Source organism: Haliaeetus albicilla, chromosome 3, assembly GCF_947461875.1.
Source record: "Haliaeetus albicilla chromosome 3, bHalAlb1.1, whole genome shotgun sequence".
Classification (NCBI taxonomy): domain Eukaryota; kingdom Metazoa; phylum Chordata; class Aves; order Accipitriformes; family Accipitridae; genus Haliaeetus; species Haliaeetus albicilla.
In genome coordinates this window covers 35331592-35345627 of record NC_091485.1, presented here as the reverse complement: position 1 = coordinate 35345627, position 14036 = coordinate 35331592, and the positions used below count along the sequence as shown (strand labels likewise).

The window sequence follows — 14036 nt, the reverse complement described above, 5'->3', positions numbered from 1 at the left end:
ATTATTCTATGATTCTATGATCCTATGCTGCACATGTTGGTGTTAGTCTTCAGGTTGTGCTTTCATTCCTAGTCACCATCTGCTTAATGTACATTGAAAACTAATCTGGATAGTATGTGTTATCTTTGTTTTGTTTTCATACCTCTAAAGGGATTTGCTGTTATTTGGGGTCTCAGTTGACCTTTAGGAGGTTTTGTTGTGAGGGAGTGTGTCGTGGTTTCACCCCAGCCGGCAACTAAGCCCCACACAGCTGCTCACTCACCTCCCTCACAGTGGGATGGGGGAGAGAATCAGAAGGGTATAAATGAGAAAACTTATGGGTTGAGATAAAGACAGTTTAATAAGTAAAGCAAAAGCCGTGCATGTAAGCAAGCAAAACAAGGAATTCATTCACCACTTCCCATGGGCAGGCAGGTGTTCAGCCATCTCCAGGAACGCAGGGCTCCATCACGCCTAACTGTGACTTGGGAAGACAAACGCCATCACTCCGAACGTCCCCCCCTGCCTTCTCCTTCCCCCAGCTTTATATGCTGAGCATGACGTCATATGGTCTGGAATACCGTTGGGGTCACAGTTGGTCCCAGCTGTGTCCCCTCCCAACTCCTTGTGCCCCCCCAGCCTCCTCGCTGGTGGGGTGGGGTGAGAAGCAGAAAAGGCCTTGACGCTGTGTCAGCACTGCTCAGCAGGAACATCCCTGAACTATCAACACTGTTTTCAGCACGAATCCAAAACATAGCCCCATACTAGCTACTGTGAAGAAAATTAACTCTATCCCAGCCTAAACCAGCACAGAGTGTTACTCTTGCTCCCTCTTGCATTTATTGTTTTTATGCCTGAGTGAGCAGCCTGTATTGGGGGAAAATGTAGCATTGCAACTCCCTCGCTAAATGGCATTTCTCAGCGGAAAATCATTGCAGATAGAAGTCCTCTAACCATTTCCCAGCCCACAGCACATAATTCTTCCAAATACTTGAGGCAAACGAACTGGGAGAGGTGTTGCTCCTGACGGGTCTGAAGAGCCATAGGGCAGGAGCACAGTAAGCACAGGCCCTCAACCAAAAAAACATGTACTAGGCACACACATCTGGAGCCGAACAGATGTTGCAGGACACCTCAGCTATTGAAAAAAAATTTGTTACTGCTCTTGTCTTTTTTCTCCCCCCTTATAAAACACTAGCGTCCTCCTTATATAGTTAGTATCACCCACAGTGGTGGTCTGGGGTGCCGGAGTTGTCAGGCAGCTCAGTTTGTAACAAACAGGGCCCAGAGGCAGCTGAGCTTCCCTTGATGTATTGACTTCTAGCTCCCTCTTGTGTACCAAATCTTTGATAATAGTCTCAGACTCAAATCGTAAGGAACCAGGAGGCAGAGAAAATACAAACTTTGCTGCTTTTTAATAACACGATTTTAATGCTGACAGATCTCCAGATAGAGGGCAGTCATTCAAGGAAGTGCTGTCTCTCATTTATAAATTCTTACAGAGATAGAAGGTCAGTTGGGCTTCTTGTATATTGAAGCCCCAGAAAGCAAATTGGGTTGTAAAGCCTAATTTGGAATGCAACATTTTTGGCGTGTATAGTTATAAAGGGGTTTTCTTAATATGTCTCTTAGACTTGCAAGGCCCTTTCTTGCAGCCATGATGACCTCTAACCGTGGACACCTGGTTAGCACCACCAGTGCAGCAGGATTGTTAGGAGTCTACAGTATGTCAGGTTAGTATCGTCAAGTGCCATTACAAATTAGATCTACATACCAGTAACTTCTCTTAGACATCTCATAAATGCTTGGCTTAAGCAGTTTATACCAACATATACTGAACACTCAGGAAGAGCATGCAGATACGAAAGGTGGTGGTGCATTGAAAAGGATGGTGGTGACATGTTGCCTGAGTGGCACAGGGAGCTCACTGCAGATTTTACTGTCTGACTGCTGCCTGTCTTATCGCCACAGAAGAAGGGCAATACAGCTCGTAAATATGCAGTGGAAGGGAGCCCTGCATAAGGGTTGTCTAACACTTTCTCATGCCAGGTTTTCTGCAGATGAATGTTCAGAGTCCTGAAACATACGTGGGTGACACCTGGAATTATACATTTAGTTGGAAAATGGTTTTCAGGTCAAGAAGGCATTTTGGCAGAATTTTCATTAAAATTAATTTGCATTAACTGTGTTTTAAACTATTTAACAGCTCCATATTCTCAGCTGTTCCCCTCAAGTGAGCTGCCTGCTACAGTTCTGACTATTTCATCTGCCTGGGTCTGCTGCGCAGTGTCTCCTCAAGCCTCTCTGACATCCTGATTGTATCTCCTAGGTCACCCTATGAGAATGTGAACTTCAGTAAAATAAGTATCTCTTGTTTCTTCTGCTGATTGATGGTATTACTGTAGTGTTTGTTTGCCACCTGTTATCATTGGGTCAGATTTGGTATTGATAATAAGTAACATCCAGCTTTCATCATTTAACTGTAAGGTTTGTGAGAGTGGACCTGCCCATCCATGCATTATAACTTTTTACACCTTAGCTATGCATTTTTAGGTTGTATGGTTCCAATATGGGTGAATCCCTGAAGAATAACAAACTGTCTCTGATGCCAGTTTTTGAGGTTACACTTTTAGCAAAATTGGATTTCATTGTATATAAAAACTATTTTCACACACATTTGAAAAAGCCTTAGGAAACCACATGTAAATTCCTATATGAAAATAAGGTTCTTTTACAGTTGCAAACTGTAGAATAATCTGGGTTGGAAGGCATCTCTGCAGGTCATTTGGTCCATATCCCCAAATAAAAGCAGTCCCAACTTAGATCAGGTTGCACAGAGCCTTGTGAGGGCAAATTTTGATTATCTCCAAGGATGGAGTTCCATACATTCATCAAACCATAAAAATCAGACAAGATTTAGGTTTCCCGGGCAAACAAAATGATACTGTAGTTGCAGGGCAAATCAGAAGAAGTAATAGGTTGAAGCAGCATTTATAAGTAGGGTATTTAGAGTTTACCACTAGAAATAGTTGTTACCAAAATGTAACCTGTGATATTAAAGGGTGAAGACATTCTGAACTGAAAGAATTCCTGGCTTGTATATGAGTATCTGGAAATGTACATAAAATGTTGATTAAGCTCATCTTCCTATCTCTTTCTATAGTGCACTGAAAAAAAGTCCTCTGGAAAGGATTAATCTTATCCTTAGACAACTGTGCATCAATCAGGGGAAGAGCCATTAACCTTCAGAGTTAGCATCACCAATATGCACAGCATCCTTAATATACTAATTACAAGACTGCTAATTATATAACTAGGTAATATCAGGGCTTAAATAGTATTACAAAACATTAAATCCTGTATATAACACTGACTGTGGTGGTTTTGACATATTTTGGATGTTTCTTCTTTTTTGACTTTTCAGATTATGCTGGAAGTAATTATGCAATCATTGGAATGATGGAAGCCTTAGATTCGGAAATGTATCATGCAGGAAAACAAGCCATTAAAACCACAATAATTTGCCCTTATTTTATTAATACTGAATTAGCTAAAGCTTTTCAAACGCAGTAAGTAAAATTTAGATCATGTACTGTTTCATATGTAAAAAATAATCACTACTCACTAGACATGCCATATTCAGTCTCTAGCTATTATAAAGCTGATTTGCTTTTCAATTCAGTATTTTTGCCTTATTGGCACATACAACTATGTCTTTTGACATAAGAAATCCAAGTCTTGCATACAATTAATAACTGACATGCAACAGGGACTGTGTAATAACCTCACAGTCAAGGAAGGGTTAGGGATGTGTCGTGGTTTAACCCCAGCCAGCAATTAAGCACCACGCAGCCGCTCACTCACTCCCCCCCACCCAGTGGGATGGGGGAGAGAATCAGAAGGAAAAAGGTAAAACTCATGGGTTGAGATAAGAACAGTTTAATAGAACAGAAAGGAAGAAACTAACAACGATAATACAATAATAAAATGACAATAATAATAATAAAAGAATTGGAATATACAAACCAAGTGATGCGCCATGCAATTGCTCACCACTCGCTGAGCGATGCCCAGTTAGTTTCCAAGCAGCAATCCAGACCCCCCCAGGCCAACTCCCCCAGTTTATATACTAGACATCACATGGTATGGAATACCCCTTTGGCCAGTTTGGGTCAGCTGCCCTGGCTGTGTCCTCTCCCAAATTCTTGTGCCCCTCCAGCCTTCTTGCTGGGAGGGCATGAGAAGCTGAAAAATCCTGGACTTTAGACTAAACACTACTTGGCAACAACTGAAAACATCAGTGTGTTATCAACGTTCTTCTCATACTGAACCCAAAATATAACACTATACCAGCTATTAGAAAGAAAATTAACTCTATCCCAGCTGAAACCAGGACAGGATGCACGGCAGTATTTAAGGCAACCTTATTTGTCAGTAGAATGGGCACTTCTGTTGAGGTTCTCTGCCCCAAGTAATTTTGGCACTGTGATTACAGTTATGGCTGTCAGGATACCCATGACCTGTCATTATTAACAATGCCCCACTGTCTGTATTAGCAGGTACTATACTTCTCTGAGTGAGAATAGCTGTGGTGGTAGTATCTGGTAGGTGGCTGTATGGTTGTAGTGATGGGAGAGGCTGCAGGCACCTAATTAGCCATTGCAGTAGTGCAGTACCAGTTATCTTGGTTTTTCAGTGCTCTGCTCCTGCTTCCACCATTCATCATCCTGTAGTAGCATAGATTATGCAGAGCACAGCATTTTTCCTGGCTGGAAACAGGCCTGGTCCTGGTCTATTTAGTTGCCACCTCAACATCTGCAGTAGAAAAGGAGAAGGTGTGTGGAGGGCAGAACTGTCATGCATAGAACAGCATATACTATGGATTAGCTGGGAAGTTTTCAATGCCGCAGTCACTGTGGTCATTAACTTTATTAGGGTCTGAGCACGGCTTGCACAAAAAGTTACTCATTAGTCATTAAAATGCGCAAATCACCAAAATGTTTTCAATTTATTTTGATGATAGAAGGAACAAAGAAGATTGGAGACTCCTTTTCAAGACTACTTAAGGGGATGGGGAAAAATTCTTAAATTATTTAATTAAATTATTTCTATGTTAGACTACATCTCAAAAGTAAAGTTTTACAATTTCATAATGCTTTGTTTCTTGTTTCACCAGCAACCACCTTTTCTTCCTGTTTATGATGCAGAGTATGTAGCCCACAAGATCATGGATGCAATTCAAAAGCAAAAGTTTTATCTAATCATTCTTCTGACTTTACACTTTCTTGCTTTCAAAATGTAAGAATGCGACTCATCTTCTAGCATTGCCTTCTTTCCTTTGCCATATGCCTGCAAAATCAGCAGGAAAGTTTAGTAAAAACAGTCCTTTAGTTAGTATTCCTGCAGTCAATCCAGTTATATGTACCCAGTTATGAAGAAACATTGGGTTTAATTTTTAATAATCTAGGTGAATAGCATTTCTCTGGCCACTTCTGTCTCTAATATACATCTTAAGCTACAGTTGGGTATAGAAATTTTAAAAATGTTCCTGGGATGGTACACTGGGAGCAATGCCTGGCCTAGAACTGTCTGCTTCCAGCAACTGCCTCCACCGCTGGCTGGGCTTTCACAAAATTGCTTGATCTGTCATTCATTTCCCCCATTTATAACATGGGAGCACCAAATGTGTTATTGCTAGGCATTAGAAGTATTGAGCACATATAATGAATTTATCATTTATTTATTTATAGAGTACATTTTTCTAAAAAACCATAAGGCTAACTCAGTGTTTGTCTCATCAGTCTCATTCCTAGAAAAATGGTATCACTCTTCAAATCTTGCCTTAAGAACACCAACAGCTTGGATAAAGCCTCCAATTGGATGAAAAAAGATTGAAACCAAAATCTTCTGAAGACCTTGAGTGCCATCTAATTGAAAAATTTCAGTGAAAATTAATTTTGAATCATGTTTATTCTTTGACAGAAAATTTGCTTCTTGTATGACATTTGACATCGGTCAGCATGCAATTTAATTCTTCATAACTGTCTTTTAGTCACTGACTTTTAGCCACAGTCCGCTCTCTCATTTCATGATGGCATGCTGCTTTTATCTGAGCTCTCAGTAAAAGTCAGTAAGACCAGGCAGGGATTTTTTACTTCATTTCATACTCTGAATTCTCCATTTCTGAGCAAAATCTCGAAGCATGGGAAAAACGCACTACTCTTCATGCAGAAAGGAAAAGAAAACGCGAAGCATTTAACATATTTCCCTTTCAGGGTTAAAATAGCACTGCAGTTCACACAAAGCCGACATGAAAAAGGGCACTGTGGGCTGATGTGCTCTGGCTGGCAAGCTGCGTGGGGAGCCTGTGTCCTGAAAAGGGGTGAGCTGCAGCGAGCGCTCATAAAGTGTGTGCAGTGCTGTGCCACTTACCGTGCTCCTCGTTAGTCACAGCGTGCTCTTCTAAACACACTTCTACGGGATGTGTGTGCCTCAGTTTTAATCTATGGCTAGAGGCTAAGATCGGATCTTTTGTCAAAGGCTGTGGCTTAGAAAGAGCATTTGTAGAACTGTAGCGGTGGCAAAAAATCATGTGCCTACTCAGAAAGATGATGAAGTCCCACAACCAGAGGAAGTGGACAGGAAAAAAATCCATTCTAGAAATTACTTATGCGGTAATTAATTGCCTCTGTAAATTTTGTAAAACGTTCCTACAATGCAAGAGTCACAGTTTATAAACATAGGCTCTACGGTGAGCATCTGCTGTAGGCAGCTGCATGTTGAAGACTGGTGAAGCCCATAGGCACCTGACTCCCTTCTCTGACCCTATAGGCTCCTATGCAGCTTTGAAGCACCCTGCTGAGGCCAGGTAATTGTGTTCAAGGTGTTAGGTCCCTGAAGTCAGCAGCTGAATCTGGACCTGCAAACTAGCCCACACAAGTTCTTTTTAGTTTCAGTGACCTTAGTAAAATTACTTAGAAAATTGTTGAATTGTTGAATATTGTGAGAAATCTGTGCAAGAAATTTTTGACAATTTTCTGAGTAATTTTTGAAAAATCATTACAATTTAAAATTACATAGGTATTACGTTAAGTGACCAAGCAACAACTTTGCATGGACTGTATTGCTTTCAGAGACTGAAACTTTAATGAGGTAGCCTGTTTGTTGGTGTGAAACATAACTCTGCTATAAATCATGGGAAGAGGAATGTAGACAAGATGAATACCTCATGTATTCTTGGACAATTATGGGCTGGCTCTTGGGCAAAATCTCTTCTTATTTTAGTAGCAAAGTCACACCCATGTCCTTCAACTGTCTTTAAATGAAATTACAACCTAAAGGTCCTAAATGAAAAAACTCCCCAAGAGCAAAAGTTCAAAGATTAATTAAGTAAAAGTATGTGAGGGTACTTAATTGATGAAAGTCAAACCTCATGCAAATTTTCAGAAAATGCTAACATAAAACATTCATAATCTGCTTAATTTAAAAATAAATAAATAAATTGCAGACCAGCATAGGGAATCTACAAAGCACAGTTTACAAAACTCCACTGTAAGGAATTAAAGAGAACCTTGAACCGTCACCTATTGCCCACATTTGTCACCATATTTCTAGTGTACTCATCTAACCCCATACTTACAAGATCGCTTCCGGCACACTCCAATTAAAAACCTATTTTTTGAAATCCCAGTGTTTTCAAAGTACACATACATACAGTAATTCTTTCATGTACCCTATAGATATTATGGGGACAATTTTAGCTGAGAGAAGGAGAGAGCTATCTGAAGTTTGGCTCTTTGGAAAGCAAGGTTTATTGATTTATACTTTGAAAAACTCTCTAGGTGATCAGTAATTTAAACATGCTTTTCTTCCTACTAATGAAACAGGAACAAAGTCTAAATTGTTCCCTGCAAGTAACAATCCTTTTCTCAACTGCAAGCAAATATGTTGAATATTGGGATTCCCTTATTCAACATGAATGTTGCAATTTGGCTCTAGATATATGATTGATTGTTTTTAAGTATGGTTACAAGAGACTATACAAACTGGCATGACATTATATTTGTGGGCCTGAATATGCTTAATACATAATTTTGTTGTTTGTGCTGCAGAGCTTATGAACAGGGCTCATGAGGCAAGAGACATATGTTATAAAACATTTTGTAAAATGAGGATCCCATTTGAAGTAGTTACCTGTTAGTGACATTAAGATTTGGTGGACTAGCCATCATTAAAAATCTAGTATGTCAGAATGAAATATTTGCAGCCAAAGAACACATTGTAAAAGCTCTCCTTTCAGTACCTTTTTTTTTATAGTTTCTTTAACTAGAATATATAAACCTTGCCACCAACATTTGTGGTTGTAAGTTTACTGTCTATATACACAGGACATGAGAAGATTAAGAACAATATAAAGGAAACAATGCTTTATTTTCTAAGGCATATTTCACCTACTCTGCATAGCCACCCTGCAGAACCTTATTCTGTATTGCTGCAATCTCAGCCAAGGACTCTCTTTGGCTCCATTTTTTCTGGCTAATCTGCTTGTCTCAAGAAGGATTTTGTAAAGCTTATACTTTCTAAGTCTCACAGTGATCTGTTAGATCTTCTTATCAGCCCTAGAAAGCAGTAACTCATTCTTTCCTATGAAAATACCAGGAAAATATTTCATTTTTTATTTGGACAGAAAAGAAGTGTGATGGATCCTGTAATACAATTCTAAAACTATAAACCAAGACCTTCCTCTTAAAGTTCAGAAGATGCAATCAGATGCCGTTCCAGTTTTTTAATTCAAACTTATCTTTTCTTGTTTGAAATATAATGTGCCACTTAAGAAGTATTTCAGAGTTACTAACTTCTGAGAAATGTGTGCTTTCCCTCTTTGAGGCTTTCATTTTATTCATAATTCCTCCACACAAAAAAAACGTTGCAGGAGAAATTCAGTTACTACTGAAGCTGCAAATGGGACTGGAAGGCAGTTTACCTTCTTTTTTTCCCCTTTGGGAGCACTCCTGGTTCTCTGCAAAGCTGATGAAGAAGAGACAAGCAGATTAGGCAGATTAGCCATTGGCTGAATCTACCTGTGTTGTTGCATCAATAGAGAGGTAATCTGTGATGTCAGATAAAATACAGTTTCTTGCTCTTGTTTTATACCCATTAGTACAACATACCTTTTCACAGCATATCTTGCTTATAGAGGAAGTTGTAGTATGGGCTATCTTGTAAAGAACATTAATCATATTCAAATTATAAGCATTTTGAGGAAAGAAACATTTGAATGATGCTAGGTCACCTTGTAATCTAACAAAAATCTTTAAATAAATCTTAGTGGCAACCACATGCAACTTTAATTTCTCAGCAATTTCTGTAACGTCTTGGATATTTCAGTGCCACTCTGTGACTCTCCCTGAGCACCCAAGCAAGGGCTCAGGTGTTTTTGGTGGTACACGGCACCCTGAGACTACTTCTTTCCAGAGCATGAAGAAGAGAGATAGGGTCACTGTAGCACCTTGTCCCAGTAAGTCCACAGGCTGGGTGGCTCAGTGCAGCTTAGTTCCTGCCCTGCATCAAAGTTCCTTCTGGAGAAAGAATGTTTTTAAAGCATCTGCAGAAAGCAGAGAATTTTGTACTATGTATGATAGAAATGTACGATACACTATACCATAGACATCATTATGCAGTAGCCTTCTCGGCTCAGACCCAAAATGTCTGCAGTCCTTTCTGGGTGTATAGGGCACTGTCACAGCCAAATCAGGAAAACCATCTGAAATACACAGCACTAGTGAAGACAGCCATTGCATGGAGGTGGAAATATATTACGTACGCCCTCCTACATTTTTAGTTCATCTTTTAGTTGAGAGAGAAGTGTTTCCATCCAATTAAATTAATTTTATATTCCTGCTAAGTCATCATTGCAGTTTCTCCTATATGCCGAAATTCTTCATTTGTATACTTAAGCATGTAACAACAGCTTAGAGACACTGAGGTGTAACTTGCAGCACATATAGAAACAACTGGACTTTCCCAGAAATTCTGATAGCTTGTTCTGTTTAATCACCTGAATTGGCATTATCCCATTAAATTATAAAACATGCCCAGAACAACCTCAGGCTTTCCAAAGGCTCGATCACCTTCCATAAATGTCAGCCTGGAAAACTCATTGTTTTAAGTTATCTGATGGATTTGTTTTGAAGAGTGAAACCAATCTGAGAGAGTAAATGACTAGCACAGTCAAAGAGAAGACCAAAGGAAACAAATGGGGAAAGACCGCATAACACAGGGGCCAGCCTGAAGACCTTTGTGTGCAAGGGTTCCCTTGCATGCCACCAAGATGCTGGTGCTTGCAGGAAACCCAGCCAAAGGTCTCGGGATACCAGATAAGGACAATTCATTTCCATCAGATGCTCCCAGCCTTCACAAAGGCTACAGATGCATTTGCACACAGACCACAGAGCAGCACACATAAGTAAGTATTTGAATATGTTACTCCCTGTGGGGAAGATTCCCATTAATTTCACTTACTGCTGAAACACATGCTACAGGCATATTGCTTACTAAATACTAGGAGTTCCCAGTGTTACCTTATTCTCCTATTTTATAGAGCAGTAATTCTGAAATTGGGGAATCTATTGCAAGATTACCTGGAGTAGAAGAAATAAAGGAAATTATTTTAGTAGGACAGCTTTTATAAAAAGACACTCTAAGATACTGAAAGCTGATCTGAGGTTAGTTTTACATACTAACTCACAGTGAAAAGCATATTTTCAAATCCTGCAGTATTTGAAGTCTTGCTCATGAGTAACTTTTATCTTCTTCTTAGTTTTTATGTGGAAAGTTGTTTAGTTCACAGTTCCCACAAGTAATGGGACAATTGTGGAGGAATAGACTTGGAGACGGAAGTCAGGAAATTCCCTGTTTCTCCGTCACTACCTTTTTCTTTGACCAAAAGTTTTAATCCTGCTCTTCCAATATCCTTATTTGTACTCCGGGAAACACAAAAAAATAGTGAAAGTGGCATAAAGTATGGATAAATGTACTGCCCCTATTTTTCACTATTACAAAGTTGTTGACAAGGAGGATTTGTTCTTATACAATTTTTCAGGCTAAGTAGAAATAGAATTGTCATCTCTTTCCTTTTACACCTAGAAAAACATTATTGTTTCCTATATTATCTCATGATTTTCAATACTTCATATAATTTCATGAGGTAGAAAGGCCTAAATCAATCCAAAGAGTGCAGTTACTAACAGATCAAAATTCATCGTTGATTACTTTTATGGATTTTTCTAGCTTCTTTCTGTAGTCAATACAATGCTTCTGTTCAATACTTCAGATGCTTCGGGATGCCACAGACTGCTAATAAAGAATGACTGTTTTCATTTTAACAATCATGAATACAGATCTAATTGCCATTTAACATTGCACAGAACTGTTGCTGAAGCCAAATAACTGATCAGGTGGCCATCCATTTCATTAACTAATCTCAGCTGGCAGCACTGCCTGAAGTAGCAGTGATTTAAATAGTCGTGAGGCATTGCTCGATGCTTTCATAAACGCCATGCTTCCCAGGTGTTCATTGATCAAATATACTGTGCCGGTGGAAGTGGCATTCCAGTGGTTGCTCTGTCACTTACTCCATTTCTTCTTTCTCAGAAATGTGGTTAACAAATGAACACATTAGTATTTCCAATATGCATTTTGGGTGCCGTTTAAGTCACCATTCACCTGATTCCTTATTGCTGTCTGGTTTAGGATGAGATGAATCATACCCAGAAATGCCTTCGCTGTTGCATTGAAGTCTAGAAAGCCTGTGTCTACAAGTGTGTACAATGTAGGTGTCTACTTTGGGTCAACTGAATTCCCCAGATAGCAGGGCAGCCCTCCTATCTAATGGAGGGAAGATTCAGAAATCTCAAAGGGTATTTTTTTCACTACACTGTTGTAGCAGTTCTTCACCTGAAACATTCCTTGTCATTCCCCCAAGCTGTGGGAGGATGGTTAAAGGCACTTCTTCATCAAATTGTCCTACACAACACATTTGCTGGTCCGATATCTGCATTTGTAATCTGGGAAGCACAAAAAAATAGTGTGACATAACATATGTGTAAATGTATTGTTTCTATTTGTCACTTATGAGAGACAAAAAGATGACGTAAGGACAGAAACTGTTGCTTTATTCCTCCATTTCTCAATTGCTTAGTCAAAAGACCCACAAATCTTAAAAAAATCATTACTGAAAATTATCTTTTCACTGTTATCATTTTTAAATTAGTAGCATTTTAAATTAGATATTTATGGTCTTACAAATAAATTTTTTGAAGTACAGGCAAATCATGAGTTACATATGAAGAAATTACTCAAAAAATATCTTACACCATTAAATTATTTACTTTTAACAAACTCAGCTCCTTCTAGAAAAAGCATTTGTAAGTAGCAGCAGTGATAAGCCCAGTACAAACAACAGAGATGTTGACACACAAACAGACAAGGTATCCAGGAATAAAATTCAAATATCTTCCATTATCTAAGGCATCTGACCTGGTAATTAAGAACTACGCAAGTCTTGTGAAATACTTCCATGTTCTAAGACACTAATGGCTCCATAGCTCTTCAGATGCTATCAGCGTTGCCTGTGGGTTAGTTCTAGGCATCTCCCTATATTGCAATTTATTTTTTTAATTTTACTCTTCCTTTTGACTGTATAGTCAGCCAAGTTGCATGTGCCTTGCTAAGGCTAGGCTTTCAGGGCACTTCATCACCAGATGAGTATATGTAAAATGGATGGTATGAACTCAGTTCTAAATCCCTTTGGTTTTCATTTTAATGGAAAAGGCCTAATACAATTTTCAGCTCAATCATAATATACTTTGATGTGCTTCTTGAGTTTGGGACATTACAGAATGTACACAAGATTCAACTGTCCTACAAAGAATGATACAAAGGTCTAGTGTCAAAGGAGAGCGCATATATAATTAAAGCAGAGTACATATATATGAAAGAGGGGGATAAATATAAATTATATGGTTGTAGCTTCTAGTCTATGTGTATTGGAAAACAGCTTCCCCAAAAGATTTAAGTTCCTTGAAATTTCTCTAGCTGAGTCACACATACTAACCTTTAAGAAGGATGCTAAAATCATCTTTTTTAAAACATTAGTTAATGCTTCCTTTCTCACTTTTTTTTTGTTTCCTATAGTTAATGAAATACAAATGTCATGCAGATGCAAGCATATATATTCTTCTCTTACATTTATACACATAAAGATACTTTCTTTTCTGCAAGAGAATGGGCTAAGTTGAATTGGCTCAAGAGTCAGCAATGCTGCCTGTCTGCCTGGGGTGATAGGCTGGGAGGTAACAGGAAATAAGGAATAAGATAGATACTCTTCCAGAATAGGAAAAGGGTTTGAAAGAAGCCAGAGAGTGTGATAGTCCTGAAAAGGTCTTTGAAGGCTACTTAGAGTCTGACAGCAAACAAGCTTGAAGTAGGAAAGCAGGCTAGACCTGATGTCTGCCTTGTTATCTGAACTCCTTTGTTATCTGTAGCTTACCTCTCCCTGCAAGCTGAACGAATAGCAGTGCCTTAACTGCTAAACTGGTAAATCTTAGAGTCCCCACATCAATTAGCAGTTGTCAAGAGAAAAGCCATAACTCTAACCATGCCTTTGAATGCAGGAGGTGAGCACCCACACTCTGGGCTCATGTGGGAGTGGAAATGGTAAGAAAAATTTTTCCCTTCAATGTTTAAGCCATGCTACATAAGACCATGCTTTCCTTATACAGATATGTTTACCACCTAGTAAACTGGTGGTGTTTCTTTAACATATATAATTCCTTAATATATATAATTTCATGACAGCTGATTGCTTGCTATGCAAAGACTTTACAGTGGCTTTCTAATTAATGATTTTCTTCAATTTTCATTTTTTACAATTTTGTTTCCAAAGGAGGCACATACTTTTACATGAGTCAGAAGACACTGCAATAACTGAAGTAAAAATCAGGAAGGGAAAGAAACAAGTTTGTTATATATCAGCAGAAGCAATAGACAGAATTCCT

At 38.9% G+C, this 14036-nt stretch overlaps 1 pseudogene; it reads left to right on the top strand.

Moving 5' to 3' along the window:
• LOC104316085 (epidermal retinol dehydrogenase 2-like) overlaps positions 1-14036 on the top strand; it is a 54356-nt pseudogene that overhangs the window by 6671 nt on the left and 33649 nt on the right.